The sequence below is a fragment of the Anolis carolinensis genome, chromosome 3, assembly GCF_035594765.1.
Source record: "Anolis carolinensis isolate JA03-04 chromosome 3, rAnoCar3.1.pri, whole genome shotgun sequence".
NCBI classification, from domain to species: Eukaryota; Metazoa; Chordata; class Lepidosauria; order Squamata; family Dactyloidae; genus Anolis; species Anolis carolinensis.
Window position 1 is genome coordinate 20790567 of NC_085843.1, and position 12924 is coordinate 20803490.

General features: G+C 40.1%; 1 pseudogene; it reads left to right on the forward strand.

Moving 5' to 3' along the window:
* Positions 1-6821: 6821 nt before the first annotated feature.
* LOC100555597 (ankyrin repeat domain-containing protein 29-like) lies at positions 6822-7868 on the forward strand (annotated as a pseudogene).
* The last annotated feature ends 5056 nt before the right edge of the window (positions 7869-12924 follow it).

Here is a 12924-nt window from a genome sequence, read left to right on the forward strand (position 1 = left end):
TTGGTTGCTATTCTACAACCTATGAATCTTTCTGTAGACACTTGTTTAAAACTTATTGTAATTTCCAACTATAAGAGATCATTTCAATCCATGGAGTAGATCCATATTCTGGCTCACTATTCAACAATTCAGTCATTGCATCTGGTCCTGAAAATGACTTGAGGACACGCAACAACAACAACAATAACGATGACATTGTAGTTCATTGGTTGCCATTCTACAACCTATGAATCTTTCTGTAGACACTTGTTTAAAACTTATTGTAATTTCCAACTATAAGAGATCATTTCAATCCATGGAGTAGATCCATATTCTGGCTCACTATTCAACAATTTGGTCATTGCATCTGGTTCTGAAAACCTCTTACAACATTTACAGGAAACCTGCTCATTCTCCTGCTTGTTTATAAACCTCCAAAGATGGAAACTCCACTTCACTATGAGGTAGTGCAGCCCACTGTTGAAGAGCTCTTACCATCAGGAAATCCTTCCTAATATTGCTGTTAAGACAGGCATCACCTATTTTATATCTGTGCATTTCATTTTTTTCTGCCTAAATCTAACACCTTAGGTCACATCCACACTGACCAGTGTGAGGTCAACTTTGCCCACAGGCAGCTATACAATGCGTGGGGACTAATCTGGCTTAATTTTTAGAATGTCACTTAACCCAGCTTTACCCTAGTTCATTTAGGTTGCACTGAGTTAGGGCAGTCCTAGCTGCAGCTGTCCTGATAGCCATCTCATTCTCTTTGGGCTCAGACCCCCCTTCCCCATGCCACTGCAGCGATAAGGCAACCTACTTGATGTTTGGGGTACTCTTTTCTTTTTCCATATTGCATGACTCACTAAGAAGGCTGAAAAGAGGGAAATGGTTTTCCCCTTTACTCTTCCCAGCCTTCTTTGTAGGTGAAGTGACATAGAAGAAGGACGTGGGATTCCTGAGTAGCCAGCAGCGACATGGGGAGGGGTGGTAGTAGTTGGGCCCTGCCCAGTAGTGCAGAACCTGGTGTAGAACTTGATGGCTGGGCAGTGGAGTGATAGCTCAGGGAGTTTATGTGGGCTGGAACCAGCATCTCAGACACTATTTCCAGCCAGCTTTAGTTGTTAATGTAGAACTGCCCTTAGTTGTTAGACTATGCTAGAGTAGACAATAAAAAGAAAATCTTCAGGTGCAGTGGACACAATGATTGGAACACTTTGGGAGTTGTATTCCAAAAAAAGTAAGTTTTCCAAGGGTTCATGTTAACTTTCACAGTTCTGTTTTCTAAAATCACATTTTGAAAATTTTGAATCACCACCAAAGAAAATATATTATCTAATGTTCCATGTGCAAAATTGAAGGCTGCATTTATTGAAGTCAGCAAAGATGAAGAAACTGAGCTCTGTATTAAGAAGTGTTAAGGAGAAAAAAGAAGTTAACTGGTCCCAATTATGTCACAAATTAATGACCTAAAAGCATCTAGCAAATTAGCTTTCTAAATTTATCCACTTGCTCCCTTAGGTAAAAGAACACAAATTCAAACTAACTTAGGCTGAGGAAACAAGGAAATTTTTAATGAGTTACTTTAAGAAATGTTCCAGCTCTATCTTTTGGCATAATGCACACAACAAAAGGAAGAGAAGGGCTTTTGCTACATTCCTTTATCGTAACCACCAACCTCACCACCACCTGACTATATTTTCTTCCCTTGCTATGGGATGCAGCACAGGGCACAGATATGAGGGAACCCGGAACTGGGCCTACTATTGGGCAGAGTGAGTTGGCTGCTTCAAGTGTTAAATTCTTGGGGATGGGATAAAGAACAATGTGGTGAAATCTCTTTCTCTTGAAAGAATGGATTGCCATCTGTCAGGAGTGCTTTGATTTCTGCATGAAAGGCCCTATTGCATGGTCCTAGTTATCTCTTCCACCTCCATAATTCTATGATTGTAGGCCATGGAGACAAATCATTTAGCTCTTTTTCACAGCTGTTTGTGGGTCTGTCAGGTTTCCAAAAATTTCTACCCCTGCTCTAAAAACTGTATAACTGCATATACTTATGCACGAGTCAACTTCATGTATAATTTGAGGAGACATTTTTTGGGTGGGGGAATTATGGATTTTGCTATGACCCATGAGTAAGTTAACTGCCATTCTGCAGGGGGCCAACCACCTCTAGCTATTGCCATAATTTTACAGTCCAGACATTCAGAAATACCAGAAGTGGCACGATGGTAGAGATAGTTAGTACTTCTTTTAGGTTCTGCTGAGACAGACTAAGCTCTCATATTTTGCGCCTCTACCCAGAGAAGATTTTTTTTTTGTAATGGTTAAGATAACTTTTATTGACCCATGGATATGTTGACTCAGGTTTTTGGGGATATTTTGACAAAAAATAGTTAGGCTTATACACCAGTGAATATGAAAAGTTCAGGAACTAGAGAAGACATTGTCCTATCCTCAGTGCTGAAGTAAGATTTAATTGCAGGAGGAAAGTAAGATGCAGCTCCCAGAAGGTTTATAAGACTGGGAAGTGGGAATTTAGCCATTTCAAGAGTCAAAATTACTTAAATTAAGACTGGCACAAGGAAAGCATTACAAGCTAGCAAAGTAACATCAATGGCTTCATGATTTTGTCATGCAACACTTTGATTCACATCGAGGAGATGTGGGGCAGCTAATGTTTTAGGCTTTCCACAAAGCATTAATGCAGCATTACTTCAGGTTGGCATGTGAATGATGGAATTATAGAAGTGAAAGGGGCATCTGGGGCCCCTTTCCTACACAATGCAGGATCTCCAGCAAGAGATCCACCAACAGAGCTGCCCAGCCTCTTTTTGAAGGTATTTGGTATTATCATCAAGAAGTTCTTTCTAATGTTCAATCGAAATCTTATCTCTTGTAACTACAGTGAGGAGAGGTATGGCTCTCTTCTCTCTGTAGCAAGTCTTTGGATATTTAAAGCATGCCAATATGTCATCCCTCAATCTTCTCTTCACCTGGCTGAACAAGGAAATTTAAAATGATGAGCAGCTCACATCTGCCTGCTGTCTGCTGTAAAAAAACTGAGCAAGAAGAAAAGGGAGATGAGTGATCCTCATTCTGGTCCAACTGTTGCTAATCACATTCAGAAGATACATAGCTGATATTGGTATTAATACACTGTATGGTGCTAATGCCTCAATTTAGGAAAGTACAAATGTATTAATGTCACTCCCTCCTCTTAAAAAACAACAACTCAAAGTCTCCTATGTGTATGTTTTTGGAGAGGAGGGAGTGACTCACACTGCAAATCCTGAAAAATGTGCAGTCACACATTTGTATATTTTCAGCCTTTACTCCATTGATGACATGAAACAGCAATGTGCTTGAGAAAATACACATATTGGGGAAAAAAAACACCTCCTTCTCCTCCCCCCCCCCCCATATACACATTACACACCTTTCTAAAATTTGCAGAAATACATTTTACCCAGTGGAAGCATGTGTTCATTAAAGTGCCCATTCATACATCTTTTGTTTAAATATACATAGTATGAATGACAAGTATCAGGGATGGCCTCCCCAAACCTCAGAATTCCAATAAATCCCCCATGTTCATCATATTTTTTTTTGAGGGAGGGAATCAAATAAACACATTTTTGCAAAATTGCTTCAAACTCCTACAGCATCTGCTTATTCATACTCCACGACCCCCATCTTCTCAAAAACACATTGAAAAATTCTTGTTCAAATCAGCCTCAAATTAATCAAACTGAAATGAAAAGTTGATGCACTTATTTGAGACTGAAAATTAAATAAACCAAAATAACATGATTTTTTTTTGTGTGTGATAGCTTGATGTGGGGAATGGGGGGAAATTGTGCAATACTTCCTCTGCCAAGGACCATGTGAATGCACATCCTACATGAAAATGGCAGGGGACAACCTAATGATGAGAAATGTAGGAATTCTGCATAGATCAGGAGTGAGTAATTGGTAATGCTCCAAGTACTTCTCATAGAATCATAGAATCATAGAGTTGGAAGAGACCTCACGGGTCATCCAGTCCAACCCCAGGCCAAGAAGCAGGAAAATGACATTCAAAGCACCCCTTTCAATACTTTTCCAGATTGTTTGTATCTGATAGGAGCGGTTGTCCAATAACTTTTGGAGCTCCATAAGATGCCTGCTCTGATGTAAAGAAACTTGACAGATTTGTTCAGTCCTCATCACATCGCTAGGAAACTCACAAACATCAGATGAAGGTAGATTTGGGAATGCTGATCACAGGCCAGAATATCTTGAGAAACAAGAAGAGACAAACAGGATGGAGGAAGAACAAGTTGCTAATTATTTCATTTCACTTTTTTGTGGAGACAACGTTATGTTCTGAAGCTGGTGAGACATAGATTTCTCTTGCAGCCAAGTAAAAAATAGAATCCAGGTGTCCTTTCCATGATCTCTTTTCTGCTCAGTATTGAAAATGAGCTCTTGCAATGCATTATTAAACCAAACACCATGTAATATCATAAAATGAATTGCTTTCTCTTTATTTACATGTGTGGAACATCTGCCATTAATCACATCACAGGGGCCTGATCTCAAGTTTAAAGGGAGAAATAATAAATAAATTTGTTTGCAAATTTGTATCTTGGTGAGAAATTGATTTATTACCAAGGAGAACATCCCAAACCATTTTGCGTTGCTTGTTCATCTGTGAAAAGCAAATATTGCATATTCTAATTTTATGTTGTTATCTGTCATTAGTAGAATTTTCAATTAAGCTGAAACATCGTAAAATAAAGGACTCTTTAAAAGATTTCATTGGGAAAATGTAGAACATGGGTTTAATGTTGTGACAGTCAAATAATGAAATGAATCTTTACTCAGGCTGGTACTGGCATCATGGAAGTTTTTTTTCTCTGCTGACTAGTCTCTTGGAAAGTTTCCTAAATCTAATAATGGGCACTGTAAAATGTGAACCAAAATCTATGTCAATACGGCCTTGGGGATTTGCTCTAGAATATGATCATCTGCTCTGGGACACTTGCTAGCAGGGTAGTTCACTAAGACATCATCACAAGCATAGTTCTCCTACTTAGGAATGATTGGGTGTTGTTATGAGGACAAAAGGGTATAACATCATTACCCCTCGAGAATATGAATTCAACCTCCCAATAGAATTTTCCTTGACTTCCCAAATGTATAGCATTGCATACATTTTAATTAATTAATTTAATTATGCACGTCTGCTGCATAATTAGGAATCCAAATTGGTGTTAGGACCTGATCCACAGGGTAGAGGAGTATTACATATTTGTTTATCGTAATATTTCTCTATCAAAACTGCAATTCTACAATCAAAGTGTACAGGATTGAGAGCACATTTTAGGGCCAGTGGTTTGAAAAAAATCCCTCAAATGGATAAAAACTACAATAGAAATATCCTGAAATCTGCCTGAAAGAATTAGATGCTTTAAAAAAGCAGAGTATAAGTCCATTACAGTGAGGTGGATGTCATTAGCTGGAATGCTGGTGTCCATGGTGCCTAGATTTGTGTACCATAGGATTAGGGGCTTACATATTTGTTGATTACCCTCAAACCTTGAACAAAGTTATATATTGGATGGTTATAGCTTTACTTCGCAAACTGTACCACCTGCCAGACAATGGGTGTTGAAATTAAACCATTACCTTATTGCAGTAGTGGTGAACCTATGTCATGAATGCCAAAAGGGGCATGTAGCATCCTCTCTCCTGACATGTGCGCCATTGCCTGCTCCTCACTTGCTCACTCACCTGGCCACTTGCCATCCTGTTCCATACTTGCCTGCCCATCCACTTACCCACTCGCTTATCTGCTCCCCTGCTCACTTGCCCAGCCCTTGCTTGGTCACCCACTTGCCTGCCTTCTGCTTGCCCCTCCCCCTGCTCGCTTGCTCACCCCACCCCCGCTTGTTCACCCACTTTCCCACCCCCTCACTAGCTCACTCAACCAACCCACCCACCTCCTCAGCCTCTTCTCTGACCTGCCTTCACCACTCTCCACCAGGCAAGGAATGACTGTGTGGGAAGCTGTAATGGCTCAAACATGAGACGTGAAGCAGTTGAATGGCCTGCCTTGTTTTTAACAAAAATGCCCTGAATCTTGTTGGTTAATAGTCATGTGCATGATACCCATTTCTGCCTGGTTTTCAGTGCTCGGCTGCAGGATCTGGAAGCTACAGGCGCTTTGAGCCTGCACACCACATACTCACTCTTCTTGAGGAGCAAGGCCACTGGCAAATGCAATGGAGGGCAAGCCCTGGAAAGCCGCCAGCAAATGTGGCATATCCCAGCCCTTTGCCAAGGATCCCACTGGGTCTGCCCCTAGCTCAGATGAAGAGACCTCAGCAGTGGCTCAAGCTAGGTTTCCCGATTGAAAGGGGAAACGGCAACGAGAAATGGCAGCAGAGCTGGCTAGCTTTTCACCCTGAGTGTAATCACTCTATCTCTATCTCGGGGGTGTCTCCAGCCCCAGTCAGGGATCCCTTCGACTTCCCCAGATGAAGGTGAAGCAAACTCCAATAAAAAGCCTCCTTAAGGCATGTGCCAGGAAGGGGATCCTGAGAAGCCACCCATTGCTGCAATGGGACATAAATATTCATTTTTTTGGACACTGAACGAAAAGGCTCATTTGGAAAGGCACTCATTTTTGGGAGAGGTGCTCAAAAAGGAAAACGGGGCCTTACGAATGAAACAAATAGAAACTGATAGTGATTCTATACTCTGCTTGAGTAGATCCATTGAATCAATTACTGATTGAGGAGTCAGATGACAACAAGGAAGCCGCTCAGAGACCTCATGTGATGGGAAGGATGCCTGGCACAAGACCTCTACTGCTGTTTCTGAGGAGTGGAGCATGGTACTGCCACCACCTCCAGACAAGGAGAAGGAAGAAGGCTGAGCAGGCCATTGCTAGGCGTGGGGCTGCCAGCATGAACAGCGTGGGCTGTGGTGAGCTCAAGATATATTTCAAGAAGGCGACACCATTGACAAATGCTGCATTCTGAGATGCTAGGCAAGGAAACTTGGTCCTCCTACAGCTGTTGTTGAACAGTGGGCATGCTGATGTGGACTGCAAAGACAGTCTTGTTCAACAGTTCTTATGGTAGCATTGTTCTATGGCCACAAAGAATGTTTACGGGAATTGGTAATGAAAGTAGCTGATATTAATCTTCAGAGAGAGACTGGTGTCACTGCTGTTCTTTACTGCACAACAAGGCCACAATGATATTTTGAAGTTACTCTTTGAGTATGAAGTCTCCACAGAGTTTAAAACCAAACATGGAGGCATTACTTTGTTAGTGGCTTGCCGATATGGACACGTAAGAGTAGTGGAAATGTTACTAAAGCATGGCACCAACATCCACAATCAGCTTTATGATGGAGCTACTTCCCTTTTCTTGGCTGCTCAAGAAGGATATATGGACTTAATTAAGTTATTACTGTCTTCAAGAGAAAAGGTCAATCAGCCAAGGTAGGACGGGACAGCTCTATTGTGGATTGTCTCTTAGATGGACCACAGTGAGATAATGTGAATAATGTTACTCCGAGGGACTGACCAAGATGTGGCAAGAAGTGATGGCACAAACAACACTTTACTTAAAGCTGCAAACAAAGGATATAGTAGTGTTATAGAATAATTGCTTAAAGTCTCCCCTTTATTTGGTTTACTGAAGAGCAGGACATCGGCTCTCCATGCTGCAGGTCTTAGTGGCAGAGTTAGAGCAATTGCACTACTCTTAGAAGCAGGAGCTGATCCGTTCCTTAGAAAAAAGAAAAATGAGCTGCTTTCAGATCTCAAGAAAAATAAGTGCATCCTGTGACTCCTGAAACTTAGAAAAAAGGACAGAAAAAGCTAGTACCCAATGCATCTCAGGTGAGAACTGAAAGGTCCTGCCCATATTAGCTCCCAAGCAAGTCTAGTATTTTTTCTGCAGAAAATGGCAATGTTTTGCTGAAACTCAAGCATGTCCTGGCTCCTTCTCTTTGAATGAGACCAGGATTCCTCAGAAAGTGTCAGAAAGTGGTACTTTCTGTTTAAGTCCACTACTAAGTCCACCAGGTTTTTGTTGCTGGCTCCAGGGCAGAGAAGATTGGGTCCCCTATTATAGCATTCCTGAATAATAGCCCTCTTTGCAATAATCTGTTCTTTGAGATAAATCTCTCAATGCTTCTGAAAAATCACAGAAGTCTTTCTCCAGTAGCATTTTGGTTATTCCAACTCTGACCTTGTTTATAAAATATTATGGTGTAAACAATGAGTCAACAAATAGATCAGTCCCACTAATCCAGTGGATCTATTCTACTGATCCAGTGGATCTGTTCTAGATAGAACTAGGAAATGAATTGAGACCAAATTTGGACTTTTCCACTTTTAGGCTTACATTTTTCCTCACCCAACTCAACCAGAATTTGATCTGATATCCAGATCACTTGGAATTGTGTTTGTATTCAGTGAGCAATTATTTTTAATAGTAATTATACTGAAAGGGTTTGTGAGTAATACCAGCCCTCAGAATTCAAGGATGAACTTGCATCTCGATGTCATTACACCAGAAGTGAAATTTCGAGTGTGCAGTAAGCAAAAGTCATGCACTGCTATGACCCCCATTTTCTCAATTAGGCAATAAAGAAGCACTTAAGTCCAATAATCTTAGCCAGATAAATGTAGTCTCAGAAGGCTAATGAGGCTCATGTTATTTAAATTGACAGCATCCTGCTTTTAATTAAATGAAATGAACATATGGGAATGAGATGTTGTTACATCGCTGTCAGTGTTTGTTTCCTTGTTTGGGAGATTTCTTCAACGCCTTGTAGAACTAATGCTGATAGGGGAGCTGGGTCTTTACTTTCCCTCTTTTGTTTGGTCAGAAAGTCTCCCCTGAGATGATTTTGTTGTGGCAGTTGCTAGAGCTTCATAAACCTACACAAGAAATGAAAACAGCAGATTTCCCAGGGAACGCAAGAGGAAGTTGTAACAAAAGGGCCACATGAACTATTATGCTTAGTATGTTAAAATATGCAGACAGGTTACAGCCAATCTGGGATCTTAATTATAATATCCAACGTAGTGGCTAAGAAGAAACAATCCTATACAAGACTATCCCCTCAAGCAACTCTCTGGCTGACATCTTACATTGTTCTTGCTATGTATAAATCTATACCCACATAGTTACACAATATCTCTCCTGAATACTAACTTCTTGACTCTAATTGTGAATCTGTTTATTGTCCATTGTAGAATGAGGAATGCATAGGGGCTGTTGTTGCCGGCCCAGTGAATAAATTAGCACACTGAAGATATCAAGGAATGGAGATTTGTTTAAAATGTGTTAAGATAGAATGTCCCTCATCCAAAATACTAGAAAACAGAAGTGTTTTGATTTTTTTAAAGGATTTTGGAATACTTATATTTTCATAACGAGATATCTTGTCCAAACATAAACTTCACTGATGTTTCATATACACCTTATACACATAGCCCAAATATTATTTTGTGTGTGAAACAAATGACCACAACAGGCTTCCAGCCTGTTTTCAAGATGACCATATTCTCCAGGTGTCCCTATTTGGCAGAGTCAAGCCCATTAATCTGCTGTTGGCTTTTCCATCTGCTTTTAAAATGCCCCTGTTTGTCTGTTTTCCTCTCATTTTCCCCTATGTCCTTAGTTTATTTCAACTGTTGAAAACCGAGTTCTAGTTTGCACTCATTTCAGTAGGGACAAAAGGAGAGAAGGGGCAGAATCTTCCCAGTAGGCTCAGACAGAAGCAAACTGTGGGGGAGATATAAATATAAATATAATAATATATCAAGTGTTATTCCTTACTAATAACTTTGACCTTCTCAATCACACTCGGAGGTTGACTGGCTTTGTGTATTTTTTAAAAAAGAGTGAATTATTAGGGAATATGGATGCTTTACATTGTATCCTCATCTTCAGAATGTGAAGTTAGTCAGCCAAGCCAGCCAGTGAAATTTGCAGTTCCCTCTGCTTTAGGAGCTACAGAGAGCTCACTTTTCCTGTAGATTTTAATCATGTCTCCCCCTATATATATTTCACCCGTGTATCTTGCCTAAGGAAACCTTATGAAAAATTCATGGGGTTGCCATAAGTCAACAGGCGACATGAAGGCACATACACACACTCTAAAAATAGTGTGTATGTGTGTGTATATATATAATATATATAAAAGCTTGTGTATGCAGCCCAACTTTGCTCCTGGGCCTGTGATGCACTCTGGCTGTCATTATCTCTAGATCTTGTTCTCCAGCTGGGGCAATGAAAATTGCAAAGAAAGCATTTGTCTTGGCAATAAAAGGATAATAAACACACTGTATCACTCACAGTGCCAAAAACATGCTGGAATACACAAAAGGGAGAAGGGAGAGAATGTTCCCATTTCACCATTCTAAGTTAGAGGTAGTACTTACTAGGGTCTAGTTCAATTTGTCTGTCAATACCATACCAACCTTTGACCCAGGCTATGCTAACATGGCCCAAATAAAATGCTTTCACTTCAAACTTATTGCCATCTGTCCAGGTGATGTAAAGTCAGTTCTGTAACAAAACTGCCCCTTCCAGCCATTCATCCAGAGGTTACTCTGGAGCTTCCAAGAAACTCTGGAATGAACCCTGGTGTTTTTGACATGTGGAAAACTGGATTCGAAGTGTTCCAGAGTCCAAACATCAGGAAGATCTGCCATGGTTTCACCAGCCAGAAGCAGCTCCCTGCAGAACCTTATTAGTGATGTCATTCCTGTTGCACACATGGTTAGGCATCCTATCATGACCTCATCAGAAGCAACATCACCAGCAAAGCTCTGCTAGGGAGTCGTTTCCAGCCAGCAAAATCATAGCCACACCCAGTAAGACAGGGCACTGGTGCCGACATGCTGACTGGCTAGCTGATTGAATAGAAAATGGCTTTGGGGTATCCCTGTGATGTATCTGGGACAACTCCAGAGCAGAGTAATTTGATGTGTTTTGTCTAATGTAGACACAGCCCCAGTTTTATTACTGAGGTTTTAAAGGTAGCTTGATTTTCAGGAATAACGGGGAAATCTCTGGCATGCAGACAAATGACTAAAGATTTATGCTCTTGTTTCCCAGCATTTTGCTGTTGTTAATTGGACATCTTATACCAAGAGAGTGCAGCAGCCATATAGGTTCACCTCCCACATCGTGGACTATTTTTCACGACACAGTTATAGTATTCTTGATACACTTTAACTAGCATTGGGGCCACATGGATTCCTTGGTTTACACTTTGCTGACGCCCATTCTAGTTGAACCGATTCAATCAAGAATAAACAAGGGATTCCTGTTGAAAGTAGGTAAATGCTAATTATCAAAGGACCTTAATAATAATAAAATGCAGACTGTGCAAGGAAGCTGACGAAACCATGGATCATATCCTCAGCTGCTGTAAGAAAATCGCACAGACAGACTACAAACAGAGGCACAACTATGTGGCCCAAATGATTCATTGGAACTTATGCCTCAAGTACCACCTCCCAGCAGTAAAGAACTAGTGGGATCACAAACCTGCAAAAGTATTGGAAAATGAACACGCAAAGATACTGTGTGACTTCTGAATCCAGACTGACAAAGTTCTGGAACACAACACACCAGACATCACAGTTGTGGAAAAGAAAAGGGTTTGGATCATTGATGTCGCCATACCAGATGACAGTCACATTGATGAAAAACAACAGGAAAAACTCAGCCGCTATCAGGACCTCAAGATCGAACTTCAAAGACTCTGGCAGAAACCAGTACAGGTGGTCCCGGTGGTGATCAGCACATTGGGTGCCATGCTAAAAGATCTCAGCCGGCATTTGGAAACAATAGACATTGACAAAATCATGATCTGCCAACTGCAAAAGGCCACTCTACTGGGATCTGCGAGCATCATCCGAAAATACATCACACAGTCCTAAACACTTGGAAAGTGTTCGACTTGTGATTTTATTTATTTATTTATTTATTTATTTATTAAACTTATATACCGCTACTCCCAGTTTGGCTCGGAGCGGTTTACAAATATAGATTAAAACAATACACTTGGCTTTAAAATAACAATAAAAACAATAAAAACAACAATAAAAGCAACAATAAAAACAGACATAGCCCCGAGTTTTTCACCCATTGAATGCTTGTCGGAAGAGCAAGGTTTTGCATTTTGTGATATGAAATCCAGCATATCTATCTTGTTTGCTGTGTCATACAATGTTGTTGTATCAATAATAATAATAATAATAATAATAATAATAATAATAATAATATATGAATATGAATATTTAAAATCTATATAAGTATATGCCTTCAAGTCACCTGTCAGGCACATGAATTTCATAAAACGTTCTTAGGTAAGGAAAACTCAGGTGTGTTTTTGCCAGTTCCTTCCTCTGAATTATACCCTACAGCATTTGGTATTTGTTGAGAATTTCCCATCCAAGTACTAACCAGGGCCAGCCCTATTTAATTTCTAATATTGGATGGGATATAATGCCTTTAGGGTATTTCAGATTCTAAAATCCAGCTATTTCTTCCCATATGAAATAGAAAGAACATAAGCTTTTAACTAACAGATGTAGGATAAACACAAACTGACAGAATCCTCTGTCCAGGACCCAGAGATATTCTTCCCAATTTATGTTAGTTCCCCCATGTATGTAATTTGAGTAATGCTGTATTAAGATTGTCACCTCTTTCTTTAAGACAGTGTCTTCATCCTTAACAATTATGTGGTAGGGATATTGGGAATAGCTGTTACTATTGAATTTCATCTGTACAAAGGAGGAAATTTTTTGGTTCAATTCATTTCTTAAAATCCAAACTTACAAATTTAATTTTATTCAGGATGAAAAGAACTGAGCATTTCCTTGTTTTTAATGAATTCAGGAGAAGATGA